Genomic DNA, 23,388 nt, shown 5'->3' on the forward strand with positions numbered 1-23,388 from the left:
TCCATGATCTTTTAAATAAATTTTAAAGTAAATCTATAATAGCTACATCCACCAAAGACAGCTACATCTATCTTTAGAACAGCAGTTATTTCACCCAGTGGGGGAAAGGTACAGCCCACCTGAAAAAGAATTTGCGAGGTAGTTTGAAAAGGCGTATTAAATGCAGAGGGATTCAGTCAAGAAGAGTTGTTTCCCTATGCATCTAACCTTTTATTATGGCATGTTGATTTCTTTAGAAACCATAAAGTATTTGTTTTCCAAATCTCTTATTATCTATACATATAGTGATAGTGTCTTAATCGTTCTATTTAGAAGCTCAGTAAAGTTAGGCAGCTGAAGTAATTTGAGTTTAATGAAGCCTTTTTGGTACTCTTGAGCTCAGAAGATACGAAACAATGATAACAAAACGTGTGCATTTGTGACTACTCACTAACAATATTTTTCTCATCTCTTGCAGGAGAAAAATGGAAGAAACAGAGGTACTTTTCATGGAACGGAGTAAACCACTGCACAGGTAACTGAAATTAGGAGGGGTTGTATATACATTAGTTAAATGAGTTAATATTTGTGAAGTCCTTAGAAGAGGAAAGGGCACATAGTAAATACTATATAAGTATTTGCTATTATTAAGTTCTTTTAAATGTACCTGAGCCCAAAGCAAACCAGTCATACAACCAAAAAACTACCCAACAAAAATAAACCCTTTGCTCCTAAAGCAGGTGTGAATATCGTTGGTGAGTTCTAGCAGGTTCTCTCTCTCTCTGACCTGTTATAGGGGCCTGAGAAACTACATTTCTTAATCTTTGGGCACCCTGAGAATTTGAACTCCCATTCATTTTTGGTTTTGAGCACTCATTCGTGATGACCTTATAAGTGTCAGATCAGTTTCAATTTTGAAACAAAACAAGCTTCTTTAAAATTCTCGAAGAGATAGTTCCTTATCATTTGGGGAAACGGCCCAGTTCACAGATCACCACTGAAATGGCTTATGGATGGTGACGATAGAGAGGATGGCATTCAAAGCACAGCGCGCACATTTTCCAATGATGACCTGGGATAACCTGGAATAAGAAGTTTCAAACTGCTGGCCCTGCCGAGGCACTAACGTCGTGTCGTAAAACTGGCGGTGTTACTAAGACCTACCGACACATTCAACAGATACATAATCTCAAGGGCCATGTTACGTGCCAAGTACTGTGCTGGGCGTTGAGATTACAAAGTTGAACCTGTCACTTGTCTTCTCACCCCCTCCCATCTCTCTGGGTCTGTACCAATTCCTGCCTTTTTTTACCTGGCTGTGGGGAGACCTCCCTCGAGGTATCAGCACGCTCTATTCAGGGTGCCGAGAAATTGCCGGGGGTGGGGCCCACAGTCTGAGTTCATAGAGTTAGAGGTTTCTCTAGTTGGCATTTATCATGTGTCTTCCTTCGCTCTGACTTCTGTTTCCTAATTTGCAGAGTTTAGTTTAAATACTCCGTCGTTTTCTGTTTTGCCATGTTTGTCTCCTGGGATTATGGAAGTGACTTTTGTATTTGGTGGCGTTACAGATGACATTACGAACTTGAGAGAGATGGGCACTGGTGGGCATTCAGTTTATCAGTGGTTTTCAAACCTTTTAATTGGAACCCAAGGGAAGAAATCCGTGTTACATCAGGACGACGTGCACACATTTGTACATGCGGATGTATGGTTTCCCGAAATAATACCTTTGCTATATGTGAATTGTGATAGAGTTTTCTAGTCGGTTGTATTCTACCACGTTTTCTTTTTTCTCCCTTCTTTTCTTAAATAATTAAAAAAATTTTTCAATTATATTTGACATACAATATTATGTTTCAGGTGTACAACATAGTGATTACATTTATATAACTGATGAGATGATCCCCCCAATAAATCTAGTCCCCAGCTGACCCCATACATAGTTGTTACAGTATTAGTGACTATATTCTCTGTTGTACTTTACATCCCCGTGACTGTTTTTCTCTCTTTTTAATGCTCCTCAAAACCTACAAAATGCTCTTCATAACCTACCAGTCGGTTGTACTTGGACAAACTTGCAGTGTTTTTATGCTGTGGTAGGTGTACTGCTTTCTTGCCTTCCTCTCCATCTTCTGTAGTAACGCACACCAGTCTCTATGCCTTAAAACCCCCTCAAACTTGCCTTAACTTAATTCTTATGGGCAAACTCTCTCCTTCATTTTGTAACTAAGACTCTGTTTCCATTTTCTCACACACCACTCCTCACTCCTCAACTTTCTATTTGAACTTGGACCATTCTCTCCTCACCAATAGCCAAGAATCATTGTATTTACCATTTTGAATGAAGTAGATTCCTATGTACTGTCAGATCTTGCATATTAAATATAATTTTCAAAAAAGTAACTTATTTTTCATTAATTCCTATGTTTGTTTAGACCCCCATATTCAATTTCTCAGGAACATAACTGTGTCAGTGGTCTAATCTCAGGAGTCATGTCTTTACTGGTCCACAAAATTATAGAAATGGGGGGAGGGGTCGTCTCTACGTCCTTGTCTTTTTGGTTGGTGTCACGGGCTGCAGAGAGACACCTGCTGGCCCAAATGCAGTGTTGCATTGTTTTTCTGTCCCAAAGTCTATCATAAAGTCATTTTTAGGACCTTAAAGTTTCATAGTACATGGGTAAGCATATATATTGGGATACACTGAAGTCACTCACCTAATCTCCTCAAACGTTTTTACAATTTCTTGCTCTGCATGTAATGAACTGAAACGAATTCACACCATATCACCCATTCAAGAAACTGATACCCAATGGGGCAAAAGGACGTCGTGGTGAAACTTGCTTCCTTACTTTCATGTGTTCTTACTGGGGCTAGAAAATGATCTTTGAGTAAAGCACCCAACAAGCCGGGATCCATTGAAAACTTTTAGAAATGATAGGTCACTCTTCCAAGAGAGTTAAGAACTTAAGGTTTAAACGGCGTAGGTTTGCAGCTTGGTTTGTTATATGAGGGATATATTTGGTTCTCTAGTTGTAAGTCTAGTGCTGGGAAAAAACAAGAATCTAAACTCTATTATTTTTGAAGCCCTAATTAGAATAGCATAGTGATTTCTGTTTAGTACTTATTTTAAGCAAAATTTTCATTGATTTCCGTGGCAAGTTTGTAAAGGAAACATAATTATACATACATCTAAGGATAGTCAGTGCATACAACACATTTTAAAGATTATAATGTGCAAAATGGTTCTTTTAAACAAAACTAAACTACTATTCACCTGTCTTTGAGGAATGTTTCTAGGGTTTTATGGGCAATAAATGAGACAGCAAACCCCAGTTTTCTGTTCTTGTTTACTCCTAGTATACATACATGCCTGGAAACCAGTAGAAAAACACTGGAATGGGTATATTGGTCCCTTAAACCAACAACTTTGAGCGAATACAGGAGAGGGAGCTCAATCTGTACCCCCGCCATGGTTCCCTTTCATCAGGATTTGTCTCTTCTCCCCTCCATTTCAAAAAGTAAACTCTTAAGTATCATTGGACAAGATTGTACTGGCTTCAGAGAACGGCAGAACAGAAAGGGATACTTTTAATGGTGCCAGGAGACAAATTATGGTAGAAATTTAAACAGTATTTGGAAACGTGAAATACTGTGTTTGAGTTTAATAACCCCAAGTAAGACGCAATATGTATTTGTAATCGTATTTCATACTTGTCCAATTCTTCTGGTCATTTCCTTTATTCATTTTCCGAGAGGGGAAACTGAAGAGAAAATGGAAGCTCTTATTCATTTTTATCAAGTCACCTAGGTTGATCATGAAAAGTGTGAGAAGTCACATGAGGTAGCGAAGCACTTAAACTTTTAAAAGCGTGAATAAAAGAATAAGAAGAAAGAAACAGTGCGGTATGGGTTGCTGGTTTTGAGCTCCAATACTTGATAACACTAAAGTCCAAGTATTTATGTTTTTGTCGTGAAATAAGATAAATGAAATGCTTGGTTCATTGTCGGTGCTACTGCTGTTGCCGCATACAAAAAATACTCAGTGGAACACTCAGTAAATTATTTCAGTTGTGTCTCATAGTTAGGGATGGATTTGTTTTGATCTGACCTATATGTGTTTGTAATAACTTGTATGACAGCGAAAACAATAATGTTGATAGATTTATTCAGTGAGTCCCACGTGCTAAGAAGCATTGGGTAAAGAGCGTGAGGGTAGATACTGCTGTCAACTCAGTTACACAGAATGTGCACGATCTAAGAAAGCGTAGTGAGGTTAGTGCGTGAAAGAACTCAGTCATCGAGCCCCTATTGAGGATCAACGATAACCATAGTCTCATCAGAACCGTAAGCTATGTATCTAAGGAATGTTGCCTCCATATTTAAAGTTCTAAAAAAAGCTTTTGGTTTTGCATTGTTGATTAGCTGTGATCGCCACACAAGGAAAATACCACTTACTAAAAGAGGAGGTAATAGAATAAAAAAAAATTGGATTTTCCTAAGTTTAGAGCATTACTTTAATAATCTTGATAAATATTTTAAAATAAATATTTGCAATTTATGGTCTACTGTGTAATCCTCAGGGTCAGGATAGTGTAATATATGTTTTTTTAAAAACACATTGAAAGTAGCATTCCTCTTCAAAGTCTGTGTAACCAACATGAATATCTGAGTATATTTCCTGAATATCTGGCATTTTCAGTTGTACATAATATATGTTGCTATTTCAGTAGGAAATGGACCTTGTTGGCAGATAAGATTCCAAAGGATTTCAGTATTTGGGGTATGTGTACATCAGTAACTGGAAGAAAATAAATCCTATCATCTCTGACTGAAGGGGCAAATAAATGTATATGTATAGCCAATTTTCAGTTTACCACCTTAATGGAGAGAAACAATAGCATGGCTAATCACAAATTTTCCTTTCACAGTAACTTCTTTTCTTATTTAGTTTTGGCTTTGTGTTCTTTGTTTTCTAGAGGGCACAGCAGCTTGCAATGGATTTGGAAGTGGTTCAATATGTATTTGTGAAAGAGGAAAATTTCTGTAATTTAAAATATGTTGCAAATATTGGCAAAGATTGGAATTAATATGTAGGGGGTTTGTTACATTTCCATTGTAGATTCAAGTTCATTTGCCTACCCTTAAAACTACAAACATGCAGGGCTAAGCAGGCAGTTAACCCTTGAATCTGACTCGCCTCCCCCACTAGTCCCATATTTTTTTTTTTTTTGGTAAAGGTGAAATTAGTGTAGGATTAAGATCAAAGATATTTGAAGGGGGACATAAGTCCCAAAATAATTTCAATTTTAGCATTTGAATTTGGAATTGAAAGGCAGGTTTAGATAGAGGACATTTACTTTAACCTTTTCGATTTACAGATAAAGAAACTGAGTTTCTGAGAGCTGATGGGACTTTGCACAAGGGCCAGAGCTATTAACAGGCAACACTGATACTGACAAGTAGCTAGTACTTACTTAGCCAGAAGTTTTAGTGATTTTTTTCATTTTTATTGAGGTATAATTGAAAATAATAATTGTAAACTATTTGAAGGGCACAACAGAATGATTTGCTGTACATGTACATTGTTGAAAGCGTTCCCCTCCCTTTAATAATTTTCAAAAATGAGCATTAAACCTCAGTCTTTTTTTTGTCCTTTGTTTTTTAACTCACTGCTTGGAAAGTGTGTGTCTTAGCAAAATGTAGTGGAAAGCGAAGCCTACTCCTACCCAGGGCACTGTTTTTTTCCACTCGATGAGATTTGGGGCAGCCTGACACGTGCACAGACGGGGGTGGGAGGAGGGGGAAGGAGAGGCCCAGTCTTTGCCTCAATGGTGATGGAGGTTTTATGGGATAATTTTTAAACCTGAGCCACTTCCTTTTCAAACAGTAGTTGCTCCCTGAGAACTTCATGTCTTTCTCAGCTGTGTGTAGAACACCCCTAATTTCTGTATTCTAGGGAGGCCTCTGGTAGATTCCCTCAATCAACAAAATGCGCCTGTTTAGACGGTTATTGTCCACGTGATTTTCTACTGGAAGAGAAGCCATCTTAGTGTCAGCCACTAACTTACAACATTAGGGCGCTCTGCTTGCGAAGGCTACAGTTTTGCATTTGACGCCCCTCTCTCCCCACCCCATATATCCTTCAGCATCCCAATTTTAAAAAATCCAATTCCCACAACCAGCTACTACTCTCATCTGGATGGATGGCTGTCTTGAAAACGAATGCTCTTGGCCCCAAGTTCAGTTAATGACACATGATAAATGGGCCAGGAAAATGAGCATCATCACCAAAAAAAGTCCCAAGATGTAATACCACTAGTAAAAAGTGTCATATTTGTAAAGGCAGACATTACTATTCTTGTATCCAAAAGCTGTATCTTTCTTAGAAGCTGACCAACTAGGTTCGTACAAGAGTGAATCATCCTTTATTTTTTAACTACAGAAAATGTACCCCCTAACCCATGTGCAAAGTATTGGTTTCAGACACAGTACCTGGTAGAAATAAACAGTTGAATCTGACTTGGAAAAAGTAACCTAAATTACCTAAAAATCACCTAAAGATTATTAATTATAGTGATAAATAGTCAAATCATATTTCTGGCTTCTAGGGTGACATGGGCACTGGCACGTATACAGTTACTATTCAATTGGAAATTTTATTTTGATTCTAGCTGATACGTATTTTTCACAAGGAGTGCTAAACCATTGCTTTACTTTTAACAGGCTACTTGGAGAATGTATGTATAGGCATTGTCACAATATACTTAAGCCTCAGGTTTTATCTGTTATCTGAGTATTTTATTGTATTTTTGAAAGAATCCTGAATCATTTACTTCTCCACATCACAATGTACAATGCATTATTATGCATTAATTTGTTACATACATAGATATGTTTTTTAAAGATTTTATTGGGGAAGGGGGACAGGACTTTATTGGGGAACAGTGTGTATTTCCAGGCCTTTTTTTCCAAGTCCAGTTGTTGTCCTTTCAATCTTAGTTGTGGAGGGTGCTGTTCAGCTTCAAGTTGTTGTCCTTTCAGTCTTAGTTGTGGAGGGCGCAGCTCAGCTCCAGGTCCAGTTGCCGTTGCTAGTTGCAGGGGCTGCAGCCCACCATCCCTTGCAGGAGTCGAGGAATTGAACTGGCAACATTGTGGTTGAGAGCCCACTGGCCCATGTGGGAATCGAACCGGCAGCCTTCGGAGTTAGGAGCATGGAGCTCTAACCGCCTGAGCCACCGGGCCGGCCCTGTTACACATATTTTTTAAGTTCAAAAGATATGTTTGGCCAGAAGGTGATTTCATAAGAAAAGTTTCAAGTGATAGGAGTTGTAGTGGTCAGATGAAGACCTAAATATTGTTTCCTTTTTGTTCCAGGATTCATTTGCACTGGCCATTTAATTTAAACTCAGATTATATAAGAGGAGGAGTGGTACTTCCTTCTCCGTTCAGTATGTAGAAGCACACAGTGTTTTCTCAGCATTTAAACAGCACCGTATTAGGTTCTTAGTCATGTGTCTAGTAGTTAGGGAAGGTAACCGTGCTACCAAGAATAGTGTTACTTTTACTTGTTTCACTATCCATATAGGTCCAGTCTGTAAAGCTTACTGTGTACCCTGAAGGCAAAGGTGGGCAGATTGGAGGAAAAAGAAATCTTTGGCATACAATTCTTTCATGTTTTTCTGAGACACAGTGGTACACTTGTCACAGTGTACGTTATACCTGCATTTTCTTTGGATCCACTTTGAAACCAGTGAAGAGAGGAACACAAGTGGATGCAAAGAAAGAGGTCCCCCTACAAGCTGTGTGTCACCCCGACTGGCAGTAATCACTGCAGCTACAGGAGTCACTGGTTTGTGGAGATAAGACATAAAAGATGTATCAGAAGTGATTGGCTAATACAAACGTTTAAATTCCAGCACCTGAGAATGAATTCTTTTTAACATTTACTTATTTATAAATGTCCTTCACCCCCTTCTCCTTTGGCAACCATCAGCTTGTTCTCTATCTCTATGGGTTTGTTTATGTTTTGTTTATTCATTTGTTTTTTGTTTTGTTTTTTAAATTCACATATAAGTGAAGTCATGTGGTATTTGTCTTTTCTCTGCCTGACTTATTTCACTTGGCATAATACCCTCTAGGTCCATCTAGGTTGTTGCAAATAGCAGGATTTCATTCTTTTTTGTGGCTGAGTAATAGTCCATTGTATACAGAGGATGCCAAAAAATGTATACACATTTTAAGAAAGGAAAAAACTATTAAAATTGTAATACTCAATATATACCAGTAACAAAGGATGAATACAAGTCACGTGTATACATTTTTTTGGCACCCCTGGTCTATGGACTACGTCGTCTTTATCCATTTCTCTATTGATGGACAGAATAAATAAATAATAAATAATGTAATAAGTAAAACAGATTTTATTACGGGAAAGTTAGGGACTCACTCAATTGCATTCTTATGTGTTTTCTAGGGAGGGAAGAAAGAGATGTTGAAGCTTGAACTGATTTGCTGGGAACCATGTTCAGAATACAGGGGTATCAAAGTGCAAAAGAGGCCAGCTGTCTCTGGTTAGACCGTGGAGTGTACTTGAACAGCAGGAGAAATTAGGATACAGAGAGAAGCCTCCTAGCGTTAACAGCATAAGTTTGCCTTTGGAGCCCCAGTCTGCTTTAGGTGTTTATTCCCTCCTTCCTCCCAGTGTCACAGGCTTACTTTAGTCTCAGTTATGACTGACTGTGGTTAAGGATATGATGCATTAAGAGGGAAGTCTCTGGATTCAAACTTCGTGGATTTAGATTCTGGCTCTGCCTCTTAGGCAGCTGATTTCTTAATTTCTGAAATTCTTCATTTGTAAAACAGGGATAATATTAGTATTTACCTCTATGGCGTTATTGAGAGGGTTGAATGAGTTCATGACGTGATGAGCTTAGAACACTGTCGGGCACACCGTAAACACTCAGTACGTGTTAGCTATCGGATTTTTTGAAAATTTCATCCTCTATCTATTACTCCCTTGTTATGGCTAGGGAGAGTAGGCTAAACTGTGGATGAGTAAATAATGACTCGCATGATATCTTTACAATTGTCGATTAGTAATGTAAATGCATCTTTGTTTATGGGTTCATTTCCAAGATAAGGCCATGTAGGCAAAGCACGATTAAATTAAATCCATACGTGATCCTCCCACCTCCTTTCAAACATGATCTCTAATCTTCTTTCCTAATGAACCATTTTCTTCCCTGGGATTCACAGAAAGGACTATGTTTGACATCATGAAAAAGTACACACAACGTACACACATAAATGAAACAATTCCATGAAACAATAGTTACACTAAGTGTGATGAACTCTTGTTTTCTAGTTTATTCCATTCTGCTTCATTTTTGTAAAACAGCTGCTTGCAGTGCGTTAAATGTGTTTTATAGTCCCCTGATGGATGACCCTGTAGTTTGAAAAACATTACATTAGATCAATTTGACTCCTGTCCAGAAGCCAAGGAAGGCACCATGGGTTGTAACTGATATTCCTTTTGTTTTTATTCTCTTTCCTAACCTCCCCTGATAATGGAACTGGAGGGATTCACCAGCGTTACACGCACGCGCGCGCGCACACACACACATTTAAATGCCCTCAATCTGTTTAGTAAAAGCCAAAGTCTGTGTTGTCATTTAAAAGGCCTGTAAATATCACTGTACTTCAGGCTCACTTTGAACACATTCGGAACATTAAAAACGCATATAACTCCTATCACTATCAGATAGGGTCCAATAATCCATTTCAGTCAAAGTTTTAAGGTTAGGTATGATAATAGTAGCAGATTTTTCAGATTGCGTTACCTCATTTCTTCTACCAACACTCACCAATTCAATAAGGAATTAAGAGTGTCATGCAGGAAAATGACTTATTGTTAGAGCTCTAGAGAGCCGATGCTTTGTCCTGAGCTGCCTGTAGCCTTTGCTTTGGTCCTTCTTCGGCCAGCGCCATTCTTTGGGAGCCTGTGCTCTGGGACCAGGAAGCTGAGCACACACCCCTACCCCGTGCTGAGTCCGAACTGTTGTCCTCAACTGAGTCACCAGCCAGACCAAATAACGACTTCTTTGAAAGACTGACCACCAGATTCTTACCCGCTTTACCACACAAGGCCTTCCCAGATTACAAACGCTTGCTCTGCACACGTTCGGTCATGCACGTGACCAGTGGCTCATTGCCTGGGTCAGCTTCCCATCCCCTCTGCTCCACACGGCAGCCAAGGTACGCTGGCTCCAGAGGTGCGTTTTCTCCAACACTTTTTCCATCTGACTTTGAACTGAGTGTTACATCTTCTTCTTTACCTGCTCCCCTTTCAGATGAGTCTTTGTTAATTCCATATACTTCTGTGTCGTATTTCTTCTATATGTTAAGTAAATCTTTCTGTGTCTCTCTTTCTTACTTTTTTTCCTTCCCTCTATTTTCAATTTTGGAGAGCCCCCGGTGGTGCTAGTAGTCATAGCCAATAAGCCCAAGAGTGGGGATATGATCATTCTCCAGAGCTAAGGACACGGTATATTTGGAGGTAAAATAAGGTATAATAACCAGTGTCATCAACTGTCACATCTCTGAAGTGTCTTTGTCTGGTTCAGCCTCTTCTGATTACACCTTACACATTGCATACAGAAATGATTCTTCGTTCCTGTATTGTATTCCTTACATAATTACTAGTATTACAACACAGTTATAATCATTTCAGATCTATACTATTACAGATACATTATGAGTGAAATGAGTTTTTGTGGACCGACCTGGGTTCTAACTACCATTAATTGAGTCATTTCTGAGGGAGACATAGTTCCAGTCCAATATCACCAATATAGGTACATTTTGGGAACATACCAAGTATTTGAGGACTATTTAATGTCATTATGTCTCTTAACCATGCTTTGTTCCTGGAAAGAAGTTGACTATTTAAACATCATCTAAGTGCTACTGGAATGCTTCTATAATTCTATTCAATAATAAACTAAAATGGAAATCATAGGAGAATTCAGAGTATGCTGAAAACAAGAATACGGTGAAATATGGATTTTGAAATCACAAATCACTTTTTCCCTTCTATGTATGTGAATGTTTATGACAATCTCTTGGACGTAAAGTTAGTGCTACTTTTGAGCACTGTGTTTATGCTGAGGGACAGTGCATTGCAGAACATTGGGGTTTTTCCCTGATTCAGTGGGTGGTCCTGGGTGACCCAGCATAGCCCCTTGACACTGGCCGTTTTCTTGCACATACTCTTGAAATGTGATGGCTTTGCCTGATGAGACACAGTATCTTTGTAAAGACTGGGAACCAATCAGAAAATGTTTAAAAACAAAGGCTATTACATTTTCCTGTTAGTAGAATTTTAAGCAGATTTTTAAAAGTGTTGGCTCTTCATGAAAGCATTTCAGTCTTTGTGCTCTGTGCTGACCTGGTATTATCCTTTTTTTGATAATGATTACCTAGCAACACTTTAAACTCATTCCTCATTTTAAAGCTCATGGTAATATCTTTTTCTTTTTCTTCTTTCTTTTTTGGCTTGAGTTTAGTATGTAGCCTGAAACTTATTGTACCGTATGTGGCAAGCTAATGGCCACTGATGAAACTGAAATCATGGCAAGGGGTCTTATATATCATGATGCTGATAAATGCATTCATTTAAAATGCATTACCTTCACAAAATTGTGGTTTTGTAAAGTGACCTGAACTTGCATATATACTAAGGGTATTGTTGCTAAAGAGATAGAAATAGAGATGATAATTTTTGTGTTAGGGTGCACACAAGCCAACTATATAACAGAATTCCTAAGCTTAATGTAGTAAACAGCATTCGAAATATGACTTGACATGGCTTTTTAAAAATTTAATGTTTGACCAGCTTTGAGACACAAAGGCGTACATAGACTAAAATGATTAAATACAATTTTTTAAAAATCATCAAGGCCTGAGACAAGATAAAATAGAGCTCTTGGGTTTTGGCAGTGTTTCCTCAGTAGCCATCCTGGGGAATGAGATGAGTCAACAGACCCAAATAAGAGGGGACTTGGCATCCTCTAGTCCCCACATCAAGGAAAGATGCTCTGCTTTCATCTAGTGCATCTGATGGTCTTTGACCTAAGATTTCATTGGGGGACATCAAAAGGGTTCCAAAGGTAATACATAGTTTGAGAACTACTACCCTGACAGATGCCTGTTTTATCTATTTAGGCAAACCAAATACGCTGGATCAGCTCATAGTAAAAAGTTGAAGGTATAAAGTCAGCTTCCTTAGCGTCCTGTGTTGAGATGTCAGCATAAACACAAAGGGGACCATTTGGAAGAACTTGTTCATAAATATGCTGTTTTCTAAGACAAGCTCCCCTTATCCAGAAAGTTTGCTTAGAAACTTTATGCATTTTGGAGGGAAAAGTAAAACCTTCTTTATTAAAGTAAAACCTAATTTTCATACTTGTTGGTGATACTCAAATAACTTCTATTTATGATATACTAATGGAGGCCCCCACCCCCAGCACTTGGACTGAAATAAATTAGTTAAAATGGAGAACAGATGATGGAATATGACTCAGAGTTCTCTGGAAATTCATACAATCTTAGGTTGGATAGAGAAGGAACCAAGAAGAAGAAATATGGAAAGATGATATCATTATAAATATGTTTCTGATAGTGTGACTCAATTTCCTTTTTTTTTTAAATTCTTTATGTTCATAGGATAATGGGGATGGAGGTGAGCACAGAAAGCCAGGGCAGTCTGTCTTAGAGAATTTATTGCTGGTGTGTCCTGTGGTTAGATGTAGACTTTTGAGTTTGTGTGTTCATACCCATCATTATTTTTTGGTGAGACTTTTTTTTTTGGCAAAGAAAGGTGTATATAAAATTCTTGGTAATGGTGCCTGGGACATAGTAAGCAATCAGTAAGCATGAATGTCCTCTCTCCTTCATTTTTCTCTTGTTTTTAGCAGCGTTATTTTTTCCCCCCACTGGTAGCATCTTTTAATGTAATGTTCATATTCAACCTCACGTACTGCAGTTTTCAGGTTCTGCAGCTTGAGCCTTTCTCTCTTAGGGGAGTGATAAGGTGCGTGGGGAGCAGAGGTCAGGCAAACCCAGACTGGCTCTCGTTTTCCACAAATGGTTCTGAAAAGGTGTTAGTGTTCTTACTGCTTCTGATTTCAGCAGTAACCAAAGACAAAATAGTTGAATAATAAAGCAAGGCGGCAGCAGCTATAATCAGCTGTTAAGTTCCATTGACAGGAAAAGGAGTCCTCAAACTTTAAAGTACATGGAACAACCTAGAATGAATGCTAGTTAACATGCTGGTTCCTAGGCCCCACTCCCAAGATTCTGAGTCCAATCTTGGATCATTCTAATGCACATGGTCCAAGGACTACATGTTGAAAACCTCTAATTGTAGAAAAATCAGTTATACCATTGCCCCATTAATCTTGGTTTTAATTTCTTGGTTGGTCATCAGTGTAGAACAAAGGTTTCTTCCTTTTTTTTAAATTAAAGTTTATTGGGGTGACAATGGTTAGTAAAGTTACATAGGTTTCAGGTGTACATTCTGTATTACATCATCTATATATCACGTGTGTTCACCACCCAGAGTCAGTTCTCCTTCATTCACCATGTATTTGATCCTGTTTACCCTCATCTACCACCCCCCACCCCCCTTACCCTCTGGTAACCACTAAACTATTGTCTATGTATATGAGTTTTTGTTTCTTTATTTGTTTGTCTTGTTCCTTTGTTGCTTTCAGTTTTATATCCCACATATCAGTGAAATCATATGGTTCTCGAGTTTTTCTGACTTACTTCTCTTAGCATAATAATCTCAAGATCCATCCATATTGTCGCAAATGGCACTATTTCATCTTTCCTTATGGCAGAATAATAGTATTCCATGGTGTATATATACCACATCTTTATCCAGTCATCTATCAAAAAATACTTTGGTTGTTTCCATATCTTGGCCACTGTAAATAAAACTGCAGTGAACATCGGAGCACATATATCTTTACGGATACATGTTTTCAGATTTTTGGGGTATATACCCAGGAGAGGGATTGCGGGGTTCTCTTGAGAATATTTACCGCTACTTGGTAATTCTGAGCCCCAATACCATGGCTTAGAATTCTTGGCTTAAAAATAGATGTACCATGCCTATTCCGATGTATAACTCTTAGGCAGTCATGTAACACAAAAGAACTTGGGCAGTGGCATGAAAGTCGTTTATAAATTTCCAGTGTCGACATAGTAATTCTGTTTTTTCATTGACACTGTCTGGTAAAGGAGTCATATCTCATTGTGGTTTGCTCTCCTCGCGGTTTCCTCAATGTTAGGGAGAATGCTAGAGAAAAACGAACCCTTTCTAGTTTTGACTCACTCAGGAGTGGAGTGGCTTTCTGAGATGGGATATAAGAGGCATGGCCCGAAGGTGGCAAATCAGACTTCCACACGCGTTGCCTTCACTTAGCCAATAGCTGGTTCAGAACGTGTATATTACGATGTGCAGTTTCATTCATCAAGGGGATTTCAGGCTCCAGCAGCAAACAGCCCTAAGTCTTGGGTGACTCGTGGGCTTTGAGCTTTGCGTTGACTCCTCCATAAGAGGTGCATCTGGCTGTTAGAAGAATTAATGGTAATCCAGGTAAGGATGAATTGGCGAAATCGTTCCTTTTTTCCCTTTGGGTGGATTTGAGATTTTAGAAAAATTAATCCTCTCTTTAAGAAGAGCTCAGAACTACATATTTGTCTTAACTTTTTCCCTCTGAATTGTTTTATAGTGTTAATCCAGTATATCATCCTTTTGAGGTGAAATCCACCCTCTTCAAATTGTAGTTTCATTTTCAAATATTAAAATGTAGGATTCCATTTTTCCTTCTGTGCATGAAATTTTTTAAATGCAGTAACTATAGTTGCTAAGATACTAATTACGTGTAAGTTCCTGGTTTAGAACTGAAATCTTATATTTTTAGGAAGTGTGCTTTAAAAGTTGGGCTGAGGGGAAATCGGTGTTTGCGTTTGATTTATGAAACAACAGTGTTACACATGGGTCAGACTTTTCTCTGTATTAAAGGCCAAATTTTGAGACATGCTGCTTAATTTGTTCTGACATGAGATCTCCCCCTCTGCCACTCTTCTCTCCATCTGTTTTCTAGTGGTGGGATCAGCTCCGCTTCTTCTCAGGCGTGTGGTTTAGTCTGTGTATATTCAGTGCAGTGGCATTTTTTTTGAAGAAGTGACTAAGGCTTCTTGGATGAATTCTCTCTTTGAAAGAGGTGGTAGAATTGCATCAGAAAGACATTTACAGTAAATGGCTCCCCCCCCTTCCTGTAATGACCACATGTGAAAGAATGCATTAATTCTTGTTTTGAGGAAATGAGAGTTGTAGAGTTCTATGAAAAACTCTCTTTTTATCATTAATTAACCAGGCTCGAATGTTAAAAATTCTAAAATCAGAATCACTTTGTTCTGTCTAAATCAGTGTCACAAAGATAGAGCTTTTCGTTCCATATTCTGTATGGAGAAACCCCTAATCTTGAATTCAAAAAGAGGAAATAACGTTAAATATGGCTATAGTTAAGGGCGTAAGACTAAACTAATTTCTTCATTGTAATTTTCCATGTTAGATTAATATACTTCTTAAGTATGTTGCTGATTTGTCCTTCAGGATTTGATTTTGAGTGTGGTAGACAACAAAGGCTCAGAGGCAACTCCCATAGGTCACCAGCCAGCGGTTCTCATGGGGACAGTACCTCCTCCTAGGGGACATAGTAGAAATTGGGGAGGGTTATTTGGTTCTACAGTGAAGGGTATTTAATATGGGGGAGTCACAGATGTTAGATGTCCCGCAATGGAAAAAACAAAAGGAATCTCCCCGAATCTCACGTGACTTTCAACTGTCCTGTTGCATATACATGCAGTGAAAAAATTAGGTTTTAATGATCTGAGCCTAGATTTAATTCCATTTTACATAAAAACACAAGGTAACTTTTGCATGCTTTTAATATACACAGAATATATTCATTTTTATTCTGTTGTCCACCTGTTACCTCTCCTCTTTTATTTTCCTTTTTTTTTTTTTTTTTATATGGAGGGCTTCTGGTTTGACCTCTTACTAGTTCAAATTTATTCTTTGTAAGTTGTAAGCATCTATTTCATTATATAGTTCATTGGACCTGAAGTTTTTTTTACTTATTGAAATACGTCGTTTTATTACAAATTAATTTTCTTTTAGTTTCTCTTTTATATTACACTTAGGATATTGATATTTTAAAAAGTATATGTTTACTAGTTGATATTCATCAATGAATTTTATTTTAGAATAGTAAATAGGGCATTGCAGAATTTTTGGTTATAAAATGATGGCTTTGGGACTAGTAGGGTTTTGAACCAATGATCCAATCCCTCTGTATTTTCAGGAAGGACAGTATGCAAATCACCCAGATGGGAGGATGTTCGTCCTCTTTGTGAAGTTCTCTTGGCAAGATTTCACATGTGCCTCATTAATATGTTTCAATATCTTAAGGTCTTCACATGAAGCTAGTACTTCCCTTATTAGAAGTTTCCAGGAGTTTTCATTATATCACTCTAAAAACACAAGTTTTGGTTTCTGCTTTCCTGTAGGAAGGGACAAATGGGTATTGAGAGAAGCTTACAGGCCATTCTATAAGCTAGCGGAGGAGTTAACAACAGACTCAGCTTTTCTTGAATAATGGGGCATTGTGTCATGGTCTACTTACCATGAACATGTTCTACACATGCCATTTTAAACTTCTGACTGTGCTATAAATACAGCACATCTAGGAAAACTATTGTCTCTATCATAGAATTAAATCACCAGAATCACAGCCGTGAGATTAGTGTGCCCGCCCCATGGTGATCCAGACTAATTAATACTTGTTGTTTGGGGCTTACATTTTATAATTCCACAGACCTTTTTCTTGGATTGTTATTTTGTTGTTGTTGTTGTTGTTGTTGTTATGTGGATATAATTATTACTTCTCAGATACTTCTGGGAACACTTAATACAAGTTGTTTTCTGAGTCCTTTGTAGCATAGCTTAGCTCCCTTGAATTTACTGTTTCTTCCAGGGTCTTGTTGTTTATCTTAGTTTCCCACTTTTAAGTTGCAGGCTTGCTTTAAATGTGCATTTATCCTTGATTGTTCTTTCACATAAAGATGAGGCCGTGTTAGGGCTGACCAGGGCTCTGTATGGGGGGTGCATCTCGCCATTGGCAGGCTTCCCTCCGGTGGTATAGAGCCAGCCCTCGTGTTGGGAAGGCGCTAATTAGGTGTCAGAGTAAAGAGCGTTCTCAGAACCACACTAGCTGTTTATTCCTCACCAGACATTTTGTTTAATTTCTTTAGAGAATCATCTCCTTAAAAAAATTTTTAGTTTTTGCCTGGGGGTCTATATCGTTTATTGTTTCTTATAAAGACAGGGATTAGTCATGGAAGGAACAATTGTTGACACTTAGACTTTTCTATTAATCTTCTCCTTTCTATTCTCTTTCTCATTTCTGTCCCGTATTGTACTTGCATTTTCTGAGCCTAGAGCCTCTTTGGGGTTTTACAGGGTAAGTCAATTATCTCCCTCTTTGGCAGCAACCCTCTCAGAGAACCTTTTGGTCTATAAGTTGCCTCTGCTGAGCATCCTCAATCAGTACTTCATCATTTTCTGGCTTTCAGGCATTCGATGAAATCTCTCAGGTCCTCGGTAGTCTTTTTACTGTAGTGGGTGTATGTGCTTTTTTATAACTATAATGAGATCTTTCCTGTGCTCCGACCACCATTTTGGATGGCGTCTTAGTTTAGACCACTATAACAAAGTACCATAGACCAGATGGCTCATAAACAACAGAAATTTATTCCTCACAGTTCTGGAGGCTGGTTCCTAGATGACCGTCTTCTTGCTGTGTCCTTACATGACAGAAGGAGCAAGGGAGGTCTCTGGGGTCCCTTTAATAAGGGCATTCATCCCTCTGATGAGGGCTCCACCCTAATGACCTAATCACCTCCCAAAGGCCCCACCTCCAAATACCATCATATTGGAGGATAGGATTTCAACATAGGAATTTTGGGGGGGACACAAACTTTTAGTCTATAACAAATGGGAAGTCCTCTAATTTGCCTATTTGTCAGAAGCGTATCTGAAGAATTAAATCAGAAATGTCCTTAGCCAGGCACTTAGCCAGGGAAAAGATTAGATGAGCATACAGTAACTGCAGTGGGTATTGGGGTTTGGGAAAACTAACCCTCAAAATAGCTTGGCTGGGGAGAAACAATGAGCTGACGTTATTCCACACAGATATGCTTTCCAGCTACAGAGGCTGCAGACATTAATCATAAAGGCCCCACCAAGATGCTCTTCTAGCTTTGTTGCTAGAAGAAAAGATGCATCTTGTAAAACATCCAACTTAGTCATTAAAAAAAAATCTATAAAAGTAGCGGTAGTTGTTCCTAATCTTTAATACAAATATAAATGTGGATATGCTTACTTTGTAATTTCTTCTCTGTCCTTTGGTATAGGAGTTTCTGGAAGACGCACCGGTTCCTTCATTTCTGTAACTTCTATTCCTTAGGAAGCAGACCTTCATAGTTCTTCTCCCCTTTCTTGTAAGAAACATCTCATGCTCCCCCTTCCCATTTCATTTGTGTAAAAACAAACAAACAAACTAAAAAACCAACAACTCCAAATTCTTACTGACCATCCCTTTCTCGTATTTGCTGTGTAGTTCCTGAAAATGTATAGTAGATACTGTGAAGATGGGGAGAACTAGATGTAAACTAATTAGTCTTTTAACTTCCCTGACACAAGTGGTATCCATTTGTGTCTCAGAAGAGACTCTGAATTTATGTTTCTAATCTTATTGTTCCCTCATTTTTACTTAGAAAAAAATAGCTGTTTCTCTGTGAAAAATCACTGGAGAGCTCCCCCAGAGGTCTTCCACAGTTAAAGCCAGTTGCCCCAACGTGGTTGACCCTAAAGCAGAAGCTTCTTAGGCCTATCCTGATTTCTAGTATAATACTAGGAGCCCCAAATCTGTCTCTAGAATTTACAAAGTAGTATTGTTGGGTATTAATTATTCTTTGTGTAGTGGCTGAGAAGCCATTGAAGATCGTAAAGATCCTCTGGTATCTGACCTCTGTGTTCTGTAAGTTGTTTGCCAGCTTAGAGCCTTCTGGACAGTTCTAGATCAAAAACAACCCCGCTAAGGCCATGCCCTTCGAAGCAGATATGGAGGGGACTGAAATGTCCTGAGCTCCAAAGATAAGAGCTCCCAGGCAAGCAGAACATGTTTGTAGTTTTATTTCTGGTATTGTCCAGAATGAATATTATCTGTCTGTTCCAAGTGCTGTTCTTCCCAAATCCGGTTTCTCCCATTTAGCCCCCATAACCTGCCGGAGAGAAGGAATGTGTTGAGTGTAGGTTGTCAGTTGTCTACTGAAAGATGGTGGGCCTAAAAGGGACACTCGATGACTGCAAGGATTTAGAACACTCCTGCACTGGTTCCGGCACCTGCAATATTGGTTGACTATTACTATTGGATGAAAGGAAAACCAGCAAGTTCCTCCTTTTCCTCTGAAGGAAATACCTAACATAGATGGTTCCAAAGAAATGAGCCCGCCATGATTGTCGTCAAACTAAAAGTGGTTCAGATACAGTTCCCATTTGATGGGGTCAAAGAGTGCAAATCAAGTCACGTTCTTAGGAGGACCTGAGGATATCAAGACAATTAGGGAGCCCTACTAACCCTCCTTCTTAATTGATGTAAAATTTGCATGTGGTAAAATGCACTGTTAAGTGTACTTATGTAACCAAACCCCAGTTAACATATAGAACATTTCTATCGCCCAGGTTTTCTCATGCCCCCATCGAGTCAGTCTCCATTCCCATTGGCAAATACTTTCTGATTTCTATCACTACAGAATATTTCTTTCCTATTCTTGAATGTCATGTAAATGGAATCCTAGAGTAAGTACTCTTTCGTGTCTAGCTTCTTTCACACTGCAGTTTTATGTTGTATTTATTTGTCATTCATTCTCCCTTGATTGTTGTGTAGTATTCTGTTACATGAATAGAATAGACCTAATTTGTTGGTCCATTTTCCTATTGACTAACATTTGGATTGTTTTCACCTTTTTTGGCTATTATCAATATTAAGCTGCTGTGAAAGAGTTTTCTCTTACTCTCCTTCCTTTTTAGATTTAGGCTTAATTGCTGGGCCAAAGTATGTTTATCTTTACTAGAAACTTCCAAGCACTTTTCCAAAGTGATTGTACCGTTTGAAACTCCAAGCAGCAGTGGATGAGAGTTCCAGGTGTTCCAATTCCTTCTCTTATTGGTATATTGTGATTTTTATTTGCACTTCCTTGATGGCTCTCATGTTCTTATTGGCCATTTGTATATCTTCCATTTGAAGTATCTGTTCAACCTTTTACTCATTTTTTATTTTCTTTTGGCCAGTTTTAAATTGGATTGTTTGTTTTATTATTATTGATTGGTGTAATCATACACACACACACACACACACATACATATAGGATACAATTTTTTGCCAGAAATTGTAATGCAAATATATTTTCCCAGTCCATTATTACCTTTTCATTTTCTTAAAAATGTCTTTTGAATGGTATTGTAATAGCTATGTACAGTGTCGGATGGGTAGTAGTCTTGTTGGGGTTATCACTTTGTGAGGGGTGTAAATGTCTAATCATTATATCGTCTTATACACCTGAAACTAATAACAATAATAAAATGTCTTTTGATCAGCAGATGGCTTTCATTTTGAAGTAACTTTAATTAATCAGATTTTCCCCCCTTTATTATCAGGACTTTTTGTTTCCTAAGTAATCAGCCTCCCCTAGTTTATGAAGATACCCTGCTGGGTCTTCTCTTAGAAACCATATAATTTTAGCTTTTATGCTTTGGTCTATGATCCATCTCAAATTAATTTTTGTGTATTGGGTAAAGTAGAGGTCAAGCTTCAATGTTTTTGTCTATATTTTCTCAGTTGTTCCAGCATGATTTGTTAAAAAAAGACATTTCTTTCCTCATTAATTTGCTTTGGCACGTTGGTTGAAAATCAGTTGTCCATGTATGTGTGGGTCTGTTTCAAAGGGGCATAAAAAATGTTTGTATAGACCACATGTGATGTGCACTCACATCTGAGAAATAACAGTTCCCATTGGTCAACCTTAATAAGCCTTCAGTGACTAGCCATCTTGAACTTATATATCGCGAAACATGCGTCAAAGTCACTGACAGAAGCTGTGTGGGGCCATTTTGTGCTAGCTTTATAAAGCTAACCCAGCTAAGGCCTCCAGAAGTTCCAACATTCCCACATTGAATGTAATGTTCTTATCTGCACAGAAATATACCATCAAATCTGTGAGATCCAGCCTGAGCCTATAGGCAACGTCAAAGAAAACTAAATATGTGAACTTCAGTTTTCTTATTTGGAAACTTGGATATGTATGGATTCAAAAAGACTGATTTGGAATGCATTATAATTAAGTGTGGATAAGCCAAAAAATATTGCTCTTAAGAAAGAAAATTTTCATGATGTAAAGAAGCTTGTGAAGGAAAAGTTTTAATAACTTGTGCAAACTGTGTGCAAAAATAGATCTGCTGACTTTAAATAAATCTTGTCTACAAGTGGAATCTCTACTTGGAATGGTTTCTGTGAATAGGTTTACTTACATTTTTACTTGAATATAGTAATAAAACATTTTCTTTTAAAAGATCTTTTTTGTTTGAAAAGGGAAGGGGATGAGTAGAGCAGGACACACACCAAAATTATTCTCTTGGAAGGGTAGAGTGATGGTGACTATCTCTTTTTGACCCCCTCAATTTTAGAATGTTAGAACTTGCGTTTTCATGGTGTGGCAGAGCGGTGAAGGTTGGGTGCAGAACGCTGATATCTCACCACCTGGTTTGGGACAACCAGCTCTCCTGGTCCGCACGGGCATAGAAATTGGCCCCCCTGTGCTTCTTTCTAAAATCTGGATAATAAGAGAGCGTGCCTTAAGTTTAAAGGAAGCAAAAAGCTTAAGCTGTGCCTGGGTCACAGTGGTTACTATGTAGCTGTTGGCCAGTGGTGATTATTATACTACTTTTATAATAAAAGAACACAAAAACGGGGAAATTTTTTTAAAGAAGAAATTAAAAGGCAACAATATATTACATTATTCTATGATGCAGATATCTCACTATTCAGAGTCCTAGACTCCAGTTGGTTGAATTGGTTAGGTGTTACTATTAATTCCCCTTGCCTCCCCAAAGGATGTAGCTTTAGCGGTTTTTCTTTTGCGCTCCTCGGGAGACTTCTGCCCTGAAAATACAAGAGGTGCTTCATATTAACAACAAGAATTGTTTCTGTAGCTATAAAAAGACATTCTCCTCTTCCCCTACTTTGCTCAGTTAGTTCAGAGAAAACACTTCATCCGCTCACTTGAAATACCATCTTCCCTCGCCTGCGTTGGGACCTGTACGGTTGTGCTCCTCTGTTTTTTGCTTTCTCCAGCAATGTCCTGGCCAGAGCCGGAAATGGAACTGAGTCGGGGAGAAGTGGCCACGACAGGCCTTCTTTCCCACCGGTGCTTCCCCACAAGACTTCGGAAGGAGAAGTGTTTGACTCTCACTGTAATCCTATGTGCACATTCAGCAGGGTTAACCGTGCCCCAAAGCAAACTCCAGCTCAGACCAAGCGTGGAGCTGGTCATGTGCAATGAATGATGTCATTCCAGTTGAAACATGGGATTTGGGTGACGCATACAAACTAATTTGACTGTTGCATGAAGTGTTAGCTGTCTACCAGTCATTACAGGATGGCCAGCAGAGTCTCTGGGAAGCGTTTGTCGTGGTTGTACATACATGGTTAAGACCTATTAGGGAAAACTGATATTATCACAGCTGACTTTCCTGGTCTTACTGTATTGCAGGTGAAACTTCTCACGAGGTCTGCTCAGTGTAACCGAGTTTTTGTTTAGTTTTTGTTTACGTTCTCAGTGTCGTTTGGTAAATGCCCCAGGTGCACAGAGTGCAGGCAGGTGGTTCTCAGGATTTGACGTGAGGGAGAAACACATTCGGCAAGCTACCTTTCTACTCTGTGGTGGCTGCCCCCTGCCTGCCACCCCAGGCTTCTCTCATCCCCCAGCAGCAACTGCTCACCTCGTTTTCACCTAACTTCGTACTCTGTAGCTTGCCAGCCCTCCCGTGTCCCAGAGAAAATGGAATCAGAGGGTAAACGCACTCAGGTTCCTGCCCTCAGTTCACACACTTCATCTGTACCTGCATGGTCTTCCTCGCCTCCCGTTTCTATGGAAGAGGATCCTTCCTCGTGGCCAAAGCTCTGGATCCCACCCCCACCCCTCTCTCCTTTGCAC

The 23,388-nt window shown here is 38.8% G+C and overlaps 1 long non-coding RNA gene across 11 annotated transcripts in view; it reads left to right on the forward strand.

Moving 5' to 3' along the window:
- Positions 1-23,388, forward strand: part of LOC141567618 (uncharacterized) — a 200,489-nt gene that overhangs the window by 111,569 nt on the left and 65,532 nt on the right. For 6 of the 11 annotated variants that reach the window (XR_012490422.1, XR_012490424.1, XR_012490426.1 and 3 more), the window contains exon 5: positions 458-514. This is a non-coding gene — a long non-coding RNA (uncharacterized LOC141567618). Of the gene's footprint in view, positions 1-457; positions 515-962; positions 15,969-18,528; positions 20,242-23,388 lie in introns of those variants that run through there. The other 5 variants (XR_012490421.1, XR_012490431.1, XR_012490430.1 and 2 more) reach the window with 4 other exon arrangements.

This window comes from Rhinolophus sinicus, linkage group LG11 (genome assembly GCF_036562045.2).
Source record: "Rhinolophus sinicus isolate RSC01 linkage group LG11, ASM3656204v1, whole genome shotgun sequence".
NCBI lineage: Eukaryota > Metazoa > Chordata > Mammalia > Chiroptera > Rhinolophidae > Rhinolophus > Rhinolophus sinicus.